The sequence below is a fragment of the Elephantulus edwardii genome, unplaced genomic scaffold (assembly GCF_000299155.1).
Source record: "Elephantulus edwardii isolate Elephantulus edwardi_28Jun2011 unplaced genomic scaffold, EleEdw1.0 scaffold00098, whole genome shotgun sequence".
In the NCBI taxonomy this organism is placed as follows: domain Eukaryota; kingdom Metazoa; phylum Chordata; class Mammalia; order Macroscelidea; family Macroscelididae; genus Elephantulus; species Elephantulus edwardii.
The window spans coordinates 11900146-11900784 of NW_006399848.1; positions in this window are offsets into that span (position 1 = coordinate 11900146).

Consider the following 639-nt stretch of genomic DNA (forward strand, 5'->3'; position numbering starts at 1 on the left):
ATACTTTAACCATGCTTTTATATAATATTCACATGATGAAAAAGACTCATAAGGAAATGATTTTATTATCTAGTGACACCTGTCAGATTTAAGTTTTGACTATCCTATCAGAGTTAAATTTTAATGCATTTTTTATGAATCCATTTTAAACATAAGAAACCTAAGCAAAGGATGAACTGTTTCCTTTTGGAAGAGATTCCAAAATGGGAAGTAATTTAGAAGTATTTTATTCTGATTTTTCAGCCCTAAGTCATCAGTCATGATTTGATTTTCCCATAAGAGCCCTTAGGAGACTAACAATTGATTTCATGACTCAGATCATCTGAAAAATAAATGCAATTTTTCCAATCATTCCCATAGTGGTTAGACTAGCATTTATTTTTCAGTAAACTCATAAAACCTGTTTTATCAATGAAGAAGAGTTCCTTCAAGAGGAAAACGGATAGATAAAACAGTAACTCTTCACTGAGGGAGTGGTAATAATCTGTTTTCTATTGTTAAGTGTTGGACTTTTTATTCTTTTTCTAAAAATAGTTTGCTTAAAACAAAGTGGAAATAAGTATATATTAAAACCTTCAAATTAACCAGGAAATTTGTCTTCAGGAACAACAATGTCTTATATGAGAATAAATAATAAAT